This window comes from Terrapene carolina, unplaced genomic scaffold (genome assembly GCF_002925995.2).
Source record: "Terrapene carolina triunguis isolate 2854851 unplaced genomic scaffold, T_m_triunguis-2.0 Scaffold236, whole genome shotgun sequence".
Lineage (NCBI taxonomy): Eukaryota > Metazoa > Chordata > Testudines > Emydidae > Terrapene > Terrapene triunguis.
Genome location: NW_020664587.1, coordinates 1,617,630 through 1,631,311, shown reverse-complemented (window position 1 = coordinate 1,631,311; position 13,682 = coordinate 1,617,630).

Here is a 13,682-nt window from a genome sequence, read left to right as displayed (position 1 = left end):
AGATAGATAGATAGATAGATAGATAGATAGATAGATAGATAGATAGATAGATAGATGACCAATCATACATCATGAATAGGGAATAAATAAAGACTGCACATTGTTTACCTAAACTCTGGGATGAATACTTAAAAATAACTAAGACATGACAGGAATCAGCATCAGTTCCTGAATGATTCCTGCAAAGCAAAGGGTTCTATTTGGTGGATAAAGTAATTCACCCCAATAATGTGATCAGCCCTAACTTGTCCCAGTCAGACCAGGGATGGAGGCCCAGCGAAAGGTAAGCCCCTCCTGTACCTATGCCTCACAACACCCCTCTGAAAATCAGATCCAGCTGCAAAGTCCTAATGGTGAGCAGGTTGTGGGCACGGTGGGAGACGTTATTTACCAAACTAATTTCAGCATTTAATTATGGAGCATCAGCTTTTCCCCTTTGCTACTGCAATGCCCAGCCCAACTTCGGCAGGATGTGCTGTGCTGTCTGGATCCCTGCCCACAATCCACTTCATTGCTTTCCCCATCACAGCTCATCACATGGACAGGGATTTAGACGGGAAAAGCAAGAGGCAGTGGAATCCCCAGATGGTGCTTTCCCAGCCACCAGAGCAGCAAAGTTCTGCTCCAAACAAACAGCGACCTCTGTGTGTCCTTTGGCTTCTGCTGCAACCTGACAGCTAAGAGATCCCTGTGCAGAGGGAAGGCCCAGCAGGGCTGACTTCCAGCCCCAGAGACGAGAGCAGCAAAAGGCAGGGACCTCACCGGGAGGACTGGGCTGGCCCAGATTTAGAGGAGATGGGACTCAAACGAACAGGAGTTTCTTCCCAAAGTCAGAAGAGGACAAACCATCCCCAGAGCAGCGAATTCTGCTGTTGCAAGCAGAGCAGTAATGCATGTTGGCAGCAGCCAGAAGGCGAAAGGGTAGGTTACAAAGGAGACTATTTCTGTTGATACCCACACAACAAGCACCAACACACAATCCCCCACACACACACACACACAAGTCCACTGCTCATCTCTCTAGCTCTCGTTAGGTTTCCTGAGGTGCTGACCAGCTGCACTGGGGTGTATTACCAGAAGAAGTTGAGGGGTGGGGGGAAGGAAAGTTGTGTCAGCATATAGAAATTCTCTGTCCCAAGCAGCATCATGAACGAGAAAACCTGGACAACTATTGCTTTCCTAATGACCGTGTCTGAAGTCAGGGGCGGGGGGAATGGAAGACATACTGGAGCACATAGACCTATGAAAAGTTAGGGGCATGGGGCAAACCAAAGTATGGGGTGGGGGGCAACTGCCCCCTGTGCCCCATAGCAAACCATGCCCCACTGTGTTCCCTAAACACAGAGGTGCTCCCATTAATCTCAGTCACTGGGTAAGCAGGGGCTCCCCACAGCTCCCCCTCCTTGGCTGATGGAGCCCCCCCTTCTTGATTCAGTCTGCTGTAACCCCTGCCTACGCCTACCCCAACCCCCCACACTCAGAAACGTGCCTGCACGCACCATTCACAGGCTCACCACTCACACGTGCACTGATTGCCATGTGGCCATGCAAACGAGTGCTATCAAGGACAAATTGTCTTCGGCAAAAGACCCAGGGTTGATGCTCGCACCACAGTCTTTGGCCTCCTGCCGATGAGTCTATGAACCGATGATCCTAATAAAGCCCTGTGAGATGTGCTGGGACATTCCAACCTGCTGCGTATGGGTCCACGGTGCTAGGCACTGTACATATGTGGGCAGGCTTGGTCCTGCCCCTAAGTGCTTGCAATCTAATCTAAGACACGGATCAGGACATGAGAACAGACGGGGGAGGGCTGTAATAGGATTGTGCAGGTACATTGTAGCCCTGGCCTACGTTCCTGGTTCCAAATGAGACAAAAGGTTTTTATGAAACGAATAAACATCTGCTCTCTCCAGCCAGCCCTGCCCAGCCAGCAGGGGCTGATGTCGGGAAGGTGGACCTGCAGATGAGGGTGTTCAGCTAGGGACTGGAAGGAAGAGAGGTCAGTGGTGCAGCACAGGGTGCTGCATAAGGGGCAGCAGGAAGGAAGGTCAGGGATGTTTGGGGCAGAGCTGACATGCTTTGAGGAGAAAAGAGCATTCACTACTAGGTGGTGCAAGGGCGGGAACAGAGACGCATGCTGTGCTCCATGGCCCAGCCATGAGAAACCACCTGCACGCAGCAGCCAGAGGAGAACTGCTCCCACCTGAACTGTTACTGGCAGGCACCCTACGGCTCTACCGTTCCCTGCCCCGGGGGGCGGGACAACACGCTGACTCGGAGTTCATCAGATTTCCGCGTAACTCACAAGAGGAGAGCCGTGCTCTCTAAGGGCTTTTGGCATCGAGTAGCTTCTGAATGCAGCATCCCCTGAGCCTCTGGAGCAGGCGTGCTCCACTCCCCCGAGCCGGAAGGCCCCTTTGCCAGCAGGGGCAACAGGTTGGTATAATTTTTGGTGATGCCCAGACACGCCCCCTGCCCACAAACCTGCCTTGTAAGCCGATATATATTTTTTTAAATAATGTAAAAATGGACTGGAAACAGTAAGCGTTTAACAGTTTCCCTATATTGCACAATGTGGGAGAGTGTGTGTGTGTGTGGGGGGGGAAATGAGGGCTCTGGCTGAGGGTGCAGGCTCTGGGGTGGGGCTGGGAATGAGGGGTTTAGGGTGTGGGAGGGGCTCAGGGCTAGGGCAGAGGGTTGGGGTGTGGGGGGATGAGGGCTCTGGCTGGGGATGAGGGGTTTAGGGTTTGGGTGTGGCTCAGGGCTAGGGCAGAGCGTTGGAGTGTAGGGGTGAGGGCTGTGGGGTGGGGCTGGGGATGAGGGGTTCAGGAGGGGGCTCAGGGCTGAGGCAGAGGGTTGGGATGCAGGGGGGTGAGGGCTCTAGCTGGGGGTGCGGGCTCTGGGGTGGGGCGGGGCAGGGCTGGGGATGAGGAGTTTGGGGTGCAGGCAGGTTGCCCTGGGGCTGGGGCCAGCAGCAGTGAGCTCCGTGGGAGGGACCCCCCAACAGCACACTCACCCAGCACTGGCACTGTACGTGGCCCTAGGGGACAGGCCCCTCTCAGGTCCAGGAAGCCCCCTTGCCTCCCCTGTGGTAGGTGCCAGGGGGGAGGGGGCTGCCATCACATGCGGCCTCCTCCCCTGCTGCAGCCTGCTGCCCCTCACCGTAGCCTCATGGGGGATGGGGCTGCCCCTTTCCCAGTGTGGGACTGGAGTGGTGGCTGCAGGCGGGGGCGCGGATCACATGGTCGGACACTCACCCAAGCCCCAGCAGCGGCTCAGGTGAGGTCCAGACTCCGTCTCCGAGAAGCCCCTCGGCATCGCCTCCCAGTGGGTGCTGGGGGAGGGGAGGGCTGCCAATCATGTGTGCGCCTCCTCCCCTCCTCCTTCCACAGGTGCAGCAGCCGCCTCAGCCTGCCGCCTGCGCCGCTCTTGTGTTGTAGGCAGCAGCGGCCGGCGGCGGCGGTGAGGGAGCTCAGTGCAGAGCGGCAGGGCAGCCGCCGCTTGAGGCAGGGACACTCCGGGGCCTGGGGGTGGCGCGCGGGGGCGGCAGCAGGGCTGTCCCTACCTATTCTGGGGCCCTACGCAGCCCCCCGCGGGGGGGGCAGGCCTCCACGGGGGGGGGCTGGCTTGGGGAGCAGGGGGGAACCACCCCCCAGTACTCACTGGCGGCGCAGCTGGGGCCGGGTCCCTGCACTTCCCGCCGCCGGTGAAGGGGTGGAGTGGGGGTGGGGCTGGGGTGGAGCAGGGGTGGGAAGAGGCGGGGCAGGGGCTGGAGCAGTACGCAGCTGCCTGAGGCACCAGGAAATGTGGTGCCCCAAGTTTCCTGGTGCCCTACGCAGCTGCGTACTTTGCGTATGGGTAAGGATGGCCCTGGGCGGCAGGCAGGGCCAGGGGAGAGACCCGGCTCCGAACGTTGGTGGAGCCAGGCCCCCAGGCCCTGAATATTCCTGAAGCCCAGGAGCCACGGGCCTATACAACTCGCCACCCCTGTCTGCCAGCCCTGCTGCTCCTGTGGGGAAGCCCAGAGCATGGGGTTGTTCATATTCCCAGACTACTGCGCACGAAGGATTGCTTCCATTGGAAGCAAGGCACAGGGGGAAGGTTTCCAGCCCAGTGCCAGTGGGGATCTTCAGAGGAGTGCTTGGGAGGGAGGAGTCAAGTCCTAGGGCCCTCAGTGGCAGTTCGGGGCCCAGCCCTAAGGAGTGAGCAATGCGACTCCACAAGGAGCATTTTACTAGCAAGGGTATCTACACTTGAGCGGCCCCGTTCTCAGCGCCAGGGGAGCTGCAAACTGGTTAGTTAGTTTGCAGCCCCAGGGTTCCCACTTAAGTTTTGGGTAAAAACAGACCCCAGGCCTCTCATGGTGACTCCCACCTTTACCCCAAGCAGTGGGGTTTTCCTGGTTTCTCACTGAAAGAGGAAAACCAGGAAATTTGGCCATCAGACCATTGCTCAGCCCCAGCCACACTCTGAGATCCAGTGGACCTGGCCCAAGATTCCAGTTTGTAACTCAACACCCAGCGTGCCTGCTGTGGGGGCTCCTCCAGAAATGGTGACACAGGGGCCCAAAGCAAACTCACAGCTGGAAACCATGAAGGGGACAGAAACCCTGATCCACAGTTTGCAGCTCAGATCCTTCTTGCCTACAGCCAAGGTAGGATTGCCAGGTGTCCAGTTTTTTGCCAGAACACCCAGTCGATTAAAAGTCCATTAAAAGTATGGTTGGCGCGGAGCTGGCAGGCTCCCAACCTGGCTCCGCACGGCTCCCCGCGGCTCCCAGCAAGCAATGACATGTCCCTCGGCTCTAGGGTGACCAGACGTCCCGATTTTATCAGGACTGTCCCGATATTTACTTGTTTGTCCTGCGTCCCGACCCATGTTCGGTCGAGATGCAAATTGTCCCAATATTTTGCACTCTGGCGCACAGGCGGAGGGGGCTTGTGCCCCCCCCCCAACTCCGCCCCGGCCCTGCCCTGACTCCACCCCCTCCCTGCCCCATTGGATTCCTGCCCTGGCCCCGCCTCTCTCCCAAGCATGCCGCAACACTCCCTCCCAGGCTTGCACGAATCAGCTGTATGGCAGCTCCAAGCGCTGGGAGGGAGGGGGGAGAAGCAGGGTGCGGCAGCCCCCTCAGGGGAGGCAGAGGTGAGCTGGTGCGGTGGGGGGCGGGGCGGGCAGCTGCCGGTGGGTGCTCAGCCCCCACCAATTTTTCCTATGCTCCGCCGGCGACCCCCCCCGCCCATGTCCCGATATTTCATGTCTCTCATCTGGTCACCCTACTCAGCTCCTAGGTGGAGGGACGGCCATGGCGGCTCCGTGAGCTACCCCAGCATCGCCCCGAGCACCAGCTCTGTAACTCCCATTGGCCAGAAACCAATGGGAGCTGCAGGAGCAGTGCCTGCGGGCAGAGGCAGCACACAGAGCCCCCTGGCCCCTCTGCCTAGGAGCCAAGGGACATGTTGTTGCTTGTGGGGAGCCGCCCGAGGTGAGTGCCACCCGGAGCCCGCACTCGTCACCCCCTCCCATGCCCCAACCCCTTGCCCCAGCCTGAGCCCCCTCCTGCACCCTGAGCCCCTTGGCCCCAGCCTGGAGCGTGCTCCTGCATCCAAAATCCCTCATCCCTGGCCACACCCCAGAGCCCACACCCCCAGCCCAGAGTCCATACCCCCTCCCACACCCCAACCCTGTGCTTCAGCCCGGAGCCCCCTCCCACATGCTGAACCCCTTGGCCACACACCCCAGCCTGGAGCCCCCTCCTGCACCCCAACCCCTCATCCCTGGCCCCACCCCAGAGTTGGCAACCCTAACCGAAGCCCTCACCCCCTGCCCCCCAACCCCTACCCCAGCCAGGGGGAAATGAGTGAGTGAGTGAGGGTGGTGGAGAGCAAGTGACAGAGGGAGAGGGGATGGCATGAGAAGGTGGCAGGGCCTTGGAGAAGGGGTTGGAAGTCGGTGCCTGTGGCTGTAACTGTTGTCTGGGACTTTCTGTCGCAGGTAAATGTCCCATCTTGGGCTCTGAGAGCTATCTGGTGTCCTCGTTGCAAGAAGCTCTGGCTTTGGGGCTCACTCACTAACCAGGGGAGCTTTGCTCTTTGTCTCATGCCATAAAATAAAATGTTTGTCACCCCCCTTTCCAGAGGATCAGTGCCTGGGTTTGAAATCTGTCTCCCCCGCCAACAGAAAGTTCTCCTGCTCCCACGTATGTCAATGGAGTTGAAAGTCCCTGTTTTTAGCACTGTCTATGATAGCGTTTGAGTGTTGGCAAGAGCTCAGGTCTGGCCTACACTAGAACTTTTCACCCGTAGAATTATTTTGGTTGGGGGGGGGGGAGATTTTTACCAGAATAGTTATACTAGTAAGAGCCCTAGTGTGGACACAGTTATACTGGTATGAGCTGCCTTGTAGCGGTATAGCTATTCCCCTTCCCATGTGGGAGCAGCTAAACTGGGATAATGCAGCTTTATTATCAATGTAATTGCACCCACACTAGTGGTACAATTAAAGAGGTGCAATGTCCTAGTGTAGACGAGGTCTCAGAAAGCTGGTGTCGATATTTTCTTTAAACTGCTCAAATCAGAGACATTGGGCTGCATTCTTCCCCGCCTGGCACTTCGTGGAGCTGTTCACACCTGTGCCAGGTCAGTGTGAAACACTAGTGTTGTGATCTAGTAGGGTTTGCACTCCCTTGCACTGGGGGATGTGAGCACACAAGGGGTGGAGAATCAGACCCACTGAGCTTCATGTCTCTGCAAACATCTCTCCAAACAAATAAATGCATAAATAAACTGAGCACTTTCCCAGCCAATAGCTCTGGACTCCTCTGGGGAGGGAAGAGTTAATCAGCAGTTTCTCCTCATATGGCTAAACTGCAGCAGGCAGGGCTGGCTGGTTTCTGTGCAGCTGCAGTTAAAGCAGGATTGGTCTGTGATAGACCCTCCCTGCCTTTGTGAGCAGTTTATGCATAATAGATCCCCTGGCAAGGAGGCACTGGCTCTTTGCTCCAGATACGATTTCCATTAGATGAATAGCAGTGTAATCCTAGAGCAGCTCATCTGGAAACTGACCGTGTGAGAGGCAAACGTTTTACTGGTAACCCTTCCCCCACCACGGACCCTCTCCCCTTCCACTGACCCTCTCCCCCCCCTTCCCAGGAATGTCTGGCCTCCAAAACTCCTCAGCCAGGGACCATCTGCTCCAAGGGCAGCCCCTCCCCCTCCAGCCCCAGCACAGCGAGCACAGCCTGCCAGTGGCTTTGCAAACAAAGGCAGCACTTCAAGGCTGCTGCTTTGAGCCTCCCCTCCCCCACCCCCGAAGTAAAAGAAGGGAGGGGAGTCAGGCGGGGAGCGGGGGTGGGCGAAGGAGCCTGGGGTGCTTTAGGGGCAGTTGGACCCAGCAGACTTCTCATTTGGGCAGCTGCTTCTAGCACTAGGTCTGGGGAGCGTATTGCTGCCCCATGTGGTGCCACCAATGGGTCAATAAAGACACCAAGTACTAGGGCCAGACCTTGTGTGACTGGTGACTAGGGACCAGGGCCGGCGCTTCCATTTAGGCGACCGAGGCGGTCGCCTAGGGCACCAGGATTTGGGGGGGTGGCATTTTGCCACCCTCAGTGGCAATTCGGTGGCGGGGGGTCCTTCCGCGCTCCGGGTCTTCGGCGGCAATTCTGTAGTGGGTCCTTCACTCGCTCCGGGACCCACCGCAGAATTGCCGACGACGACCAGGAGCACGGAAGGACACCCGCCTAGGGTGCCAGAAACCCTGGCGCCGCTCCTGCTAGGGACATGGCTGAATGCTGGGGTGTCACAGCAGCCCTATGCCCACGGGGTTTCTAGCATGGCCAGGGCTAGGGGAGACATGGCCACTGGGGCTCAAGAACTAAGGCGGGGGGCTGAGCTGGGGATCCCTCTGTGCAGTTCCTTATATAAGGACAGGGCAGCCCTGGGTGAGGGAAAGCTGAGACTGCTCTTAGTGGTCAGAGAGGGAATTCCCTCTTGCACTGACATTCCTCAGACCTGGGGTGAGCTCAGAGGGGACAGCTTTTAGAAAGTTTTTAGAAATGTGGGTTGTGTGATCAGGAATCCACTGAGTTTTCAGTCCTTGAGACAATTGATGAGACACTTCCTAGCACTCAGTGGGCTACCACAACAACTCTGGTTTGTTCCCTGTCTAATGTGGTGTGTGCAGTATGCAGCCTAAGGAAAGGGAGCTGGGGCTTAGTTTAAAGTGCATTTTTCAGTGTTGTCACATCTGAGAATATTTGGTACTTTTCTTCAAGTCCAGTTATTTTATGAGACTCAATTTTCCTTCTTTCTTTCTTGTTTCCTTCCTGGTTGCAGAGAAAGGCCTGGAAGTGTGACCAACACCCCCCCCTCCCCCCAGCTCAGAAACAAGAAGGTAAATGAATAGAATCCCATACTACTGTTTTTAAATCTAATTATTTTTAAGACAATCTCATGATTTTGGGGGCCTGACTCATAGTTCTTTAAATAATTTCTTTTTGAATGCAAAAATGGCAGCATGGGGCTCAGTGATTATTTTCTATTAAATGTTCCAGATCATACATGGCTGGCTACCAGGGGAAGAGGGGGGCATTAAACTGCCAGACCCATAAGCTCCCCTTGGGATCTGAGAGTCAAGCTGATCTCTTTCTTTGTCAGCCATTCTCAGCAGTAACTGAGTTCTTCAGGCCCAGTTAGGCCCTTGGTGGTATCTGTGCCACCCCATTAGGCTTTGGGAGACTGGCCCTTAGTAAACAGTTCTGTTAATGATGTGCAAGAAGGAATAGACCCCAGCTTCCTCCCTGTTGGTTCCGCAGGGCTAGAAGGAGCACAAAGCAATAGAAATGTACTTTTCTCACTAAAGTCAACAGATCTGACTCTGAATACACACAGCTGGGCATAAAGTGACTGCAGTGCAGGGGTGAATTCCCCCAAGGAGCACATCTGCTGAGTAAGAAGGGGCCATTGTTACACAGTCACTTTTCAGAACAGAACTGCACTTTAAAGACATTTGGCTTTGCATTATGAATAGTTAAAGGTCACACACTGAGCATGGGCAGTTTGTTATTTGCCAAACACCAAAGTGTGATGCAAATATTTCCAGGTGTGAATATTTGTCTGATCATTCAAACAGCTGCCAGCGAGTGTAGCTAACTTCACAATCAGATGAGGTCGGAGCTGGAGTCTTTAGGCACTGTATAATTCTGCAAACATAGCCCCTATAAAGAGCTTTGATCATTCCCTCAGGTTGAGTGCTGCTCAACAACATCCTCTCCCGGTTAACAATAACCCTCCTTAGCTCTCCAGCTTGTCACTCATGCTGCGGTTTATCGAATGCTAAAGCCCAAGGCATAGTGAACACAAATAATGCAGCTGCAGATGGATGAATGCATTTTGAGGTGGATAATTGCTGGGCGGTTGGACTTGGGGCCCAGTCCTGCTCCAGCTGACTTCAATGATTGTTAGGCGGGTGAGTCAGTGCTGTAGCCAGAGGTGAGTGCTAACAGAACATTGTGTAATAACTTTGTGAGTGACATTGGACTGAAATTTTTCCTGCTCTCTCCAACCTAGCATCCTGCATTCCATCCTTTGTACTTTACTGAAGTGCTTGGGAAAGGGGGCGAGTGGTAGCATATGAGTAGGACCCTCACAAAAAAATCAGGCATGTTATCCAGGGTGCTAGCCCCATGAATGCAATTTCAATCTATACGTAAATTGTTGTTCACCCACAAGGCAGAGAAAAAGCTTTGTCCATGTCTTACACCTGATACCCACAGAAACAGCAAAGTAAAATCTATTTGCAAATCGTTAAAAAAAAAACCTAGAATATATATAAACTAAACATTTTCCATTATAAGGAAATATAATTTGGAAAATGAAATAAACAAGGTATCTTTTTATCAGCAGTTAATGCATCAGTACAGAACCAGAAGGGCACATTACAGACACAAACACCCTCACAGAACATGACTTTACATACAGCTTTATGTCTTTGAGGTCTTGTTTGCTCACTTGCAAACCAAAACAACTTGCTTTCTCATTAGCTCGGTCCTTTAGATCAACCCCAACTCTGGAAACCTCATTAATTCCTTTCCTCTCTGCTTTCTGTATCATTGCTACAAAACACAGAGAGAAACCCATCCTAATTCCTTGTTATTTGTGAATGACACAGGATTAAGCAGATGGAAACAGAAACCTGATTTTGCAAAGCCAATTGATCTTTGAACTGTATTAGAAATAAACAATTTGGTTTGGCCAGCACAGTGTTGTTATGGTGTGTTTATGTATGTGTGTAGTTAGTCATATATTTGTGATGCTAAAGCTGGAGTTATAATTCTGGTCACAAAGGTTGATCATTTTTCAAAGGAGAATACCTTTTAGGCTGAAAGTTCATGAAAGAAATGATAAGAGGCAGAAATAGGGTGAAAAGTACAATGAATATAAGCAGCTGGGTTTCATAAGAGAAATGGTATACATTAGAGCTTGCAAACATATCCTCATGCTTCTTTTGTATTCGCTTTCCACAAACATTCAAGTGATTGAGTTTTACTAGCACAAATGTTGGCAGAAAGTGAATTTCAAAGCTTCATGCATGAGTATCCATGGAAACTGAATTTAAAATTTGTACATGCAAGTATTTGTATCAGAAGTGCTTTGCATGGTCATCCAATCAGGGAACAGAAACAACACCATGGCCAACTGACCAATCACAATTAAGAAACACAGCTTGAATTTCACATATCACATACATACAGTAAACATCAATCCACAGAGCGAAAAAAAGAAATGTGAAAAAACTTGCATCAAATCACCATCTGCTTGTGAATATTCCACAATTAGCAAATGAGTCGGACTCACTGGATAAATGATTCATTGCGGATTATTCGCTCGGTTCTAATGGAGATCTAGGTCTAGGCATTTAGATATCAGGGTGATAGACAATTTCAGAAATAGGAGGTATCTGTCTAGGTACCACGTAAGTGTCCATCGAAGAGAGACACATTTCTGTATGGCAGCTGGACTCTGTGGTGATGATATCCATGTAATAAATCCCTTTTCCTCTGCATCCATAAGTAAACTGGGGAGTCCTGTGACACATTGCATTTATTTTGCCCCTTTCACTGTGTCATTCATCCCCTGCCCTAATCTATCTCCCTCTGGTCTAGTGTTAATGGTCGAACCTCAGAGCAGCTTCCTAATAGCTGCCATTATACTGATAGCTCCTGTGTCTCTCCCCACCGAATGTGGCTCCGTGGATGGAAGGATTCAGTAATATGCTGAGGCCAGGGAAGGCTGGCAGGGCAGGATGCTCTCAGATTATCTCGATACTGTTCCCAGCTCGTCCCCAGGCCTCCTGGAGCTAGTAACTCACAGACACCACATTTATCAGAAGAGGCTTGTGACTGTGAGTGACTTCTGTTTGGGTGCCCAGCTTCGGTCTCAAAGTGGGCACCTAAAAATGGCATTCCCCAAATTAGGGGAGAACTTGGCATTGAATTGGGGGTACCAGGAGTGGAGGAGGGAAGGATCTGTGTAGCCAGTTCTGAGGGAGCTCCCCCCCTTTGGGCTATGCATGGCCCCCCTACTGCAATGGATTTGGGTGAAGTGGATGATGATTTGGCCCATTCTGGGTTTTCTTAATGGGAAAGAAAAGAAAGAGACAAAGAAGAAGAAAAACACAAAAAAGGAAAAGCTTCTAAGGCAAAGCGCTAAGTAGTGCAGTACAGGGTTGTGCAACTGTGTTTTGTCCAGCTCTGTACCAATGTTACCTCTGTCCATACACAAACAGTCCATCTCCAGCATTGCAGACTTGCACAAATGTGAGTTGTGCAACCACACTGCGGCCAACCATTGCACAACTCAAACCTGAGTCAAAATTCTGTACTGCTCATAACAACAGCGTCTTATACACAGGCCGTACAGTCACCAGCAGAGACGGAACCAGGGGCTTTCAGCCCCAAAATCACAGACCCCCACCAGCTGAGCTAGAGGGGAAGTACCTTGGCTGCATAATAGAAGTAGGATATACAATCACTGGGATGAGCCACCAGAAGGAGACACAAAGTCTGCATAGGTCAGTGTTATTGCAAACTAATGGGGATTAGACAAACTTGCCTCAGCATCTGAGGGCTATAGGAATTCAAGATCCATTTTGGAATGAGCCATGGCCACAGACACCTGGGACCAGCATCCCACACACTGGCCTAGTGTGTGCGATCATAGCACCTGCCCCCAGACTACACAGCCTGCTATGAGCTCGTATGCTCAGAAACTTTCCTGTGGTGTAACTTGGAGAGCCCTGTGCGGCTGGGGCTAATGGCTCAATCCTCAGTGACGGGGCAGTGTCAGTGTGTGCATCTGGCCTCAGTGCATTACATGGGCAGGCAGAACGTCTAGTCACTTCCTTTTATTTATAACTCCTGCCTATTTAGCAAAGCGACTGTCCCTCGTTCAGCACTCGGGGGAGTGAGGTGCCAAACTCCGGCTGAAATGAAACCCGCAGCATACCCACTAGAATCACCCTTAACTCCATCTTACTGCAGTTTTTGTCTTGGAATGGAGATCCGAGAATCAGGGCCGGGGGGGAGGAGATAGTACTGGTTTAAGTAGGAGTTCGCTCCCCAGGTAGATTTCCAGATGGTCAGAGCTCAGGGGGCAGAGGAGAAGCCCCTTAAACACAAGCGCCTGATTGGCCTCTCCCTTTCACTGGGGTAACTCTGGGTGTATGATGAGAAGTCAGTGGAGTCACTCAGGGGACAGATTGGTTTGAGCAAGAAGGGAATCAGGCCTGAGGTTGTTTTTAAAAAGCTGCCTAGGTACTAGCGATATTGGCATCATTTTTAGTTAACCGCTGGATCAGCCTGGGGTGGATTCTCCATCACCTGGAGTCTATAGGTCAAGCCCGGGTGTCGCTGCTGTAGCTTAGCTGCAAGCTTTGGGCTGGATGCAGGAAGCCCTAGCTGAGGTTTTGGGGCCTGTGACCTGCAGGAGGTCAGAGCGGGTGATCCGAATTGTTCCTTCTAGTTTAGATTCGCAGGGCCTATGAAATCATTGTCTTGATCCCTGCAAAAGAAAGGCCGAAGCAACGTTCAAATCCCAGCACCCCTTAGCAGGGTGTTCACACTCCAGCCTTTCCACCGATTGCACCCACCTGCTGGCTCTGTTCATGTGAGGGGACTCAGCGCACAGGGAACGGGACTCAGTATGAGGGAATCTGCAAGCAGGGCCGGCTCCAGGTTTTTTGCCACCCCAAGCGTGGCAGAACTGGTGCTCCATTACCCAAGGGACAGAGCAGCAGGAAGCTCCCACATGATGCTGTGGGCTCCCCGATTGGTCCCTGGCATGTTTGCTGAACACACATTTTCCTAATGCAACAAATTACAGGGAAAGCATTTTGATACTGACTTTACCCTCAGCATGATGAGTAGGGTTAAGCAACACAGAGTGGCAATCACCTCATAAAGGACCTGTGGGTGCCACACAAACCAATACAGAGCATTACCCTGGATTCGCCAGCTTCAGCCACAGCTCTGGGACCTACACTGGGTAACAGTGCGGGGAGCTGAGACCATCCCTGCAAACACTCATCCTCTCTATTAGCCACATCCCAAATGCATACACACACATCCCTCCTCTCTGCACACATACAAACACCCCTTCTCTGTATGCACACACACACAC